The sequence below is a fragment of the Arachis duranensis genome, chromosome 4 (genome assembly GCF_000817695.3).
Source record: "Arachis duranensis cultivar V14167 chromosome 4, aradu.V14167.gnm2.J7QH, whole genome shotgun sequence".
Classification (NCBI taxonomy): Eukaryota; Viridiplantae; Streptophyta; class Magnoliopsida; order Fabales; family Fabaceae; genus Arachis; species Arachis duranensis.
In genome coordinates, this window is record NC_029775.3 from 95,321,381 (window position 1) to 95,321,958 (window position 578).

Below are 578 nucleotides of genomic sequence, written 5' to 3' on the forward strand. Positions count from 1 at the left end.
TTGGTGAGAAAACTCCTTAGAAGCCTCACAAAAGAGTGGGAAAACACTGCCACTGTCCTAACCGAGAGTAACAATATAAGTCCCATAACCTATGATGAGCTGAGAGGAAAACTCCTTGCCTATGAAGCCACACACATAAACACAGACTCAAAGAAAAAGGGAATAGCCCTCAAGTCACAAGTAGAACCGAAAGAGAGTGAGTCTAGTGATGGTATTTCAGATGACGAGCTTTTGTTTTTTGCTAGGAAATTTAGAAGGATGATGAAAAGCAAGGGCAAATACAAAGGTTCAAGTTCAAAGGAGCAAAAGATAGACTTGAGCAAGGTGACGTGTCATCATTGCAAGAAAACTGGACACTTCAAGTCAAACTGCCCAAAGCTCAAAAAGGAGGACAAAGGAAAGAAGGAAAGGAAGAGAGTACTCATGGCAGCTTGGGAGGATCTTGAAAATGACTCAAATGAAGAAGAAGAATCTGAAGGAGATGACAAGGACTGTTTCATGGCTGGAAACAACAATCTTGATGAGGTAAACTATTATGATTTGACCATTGAGGACTTGCATGCTGTTATTGATGATCT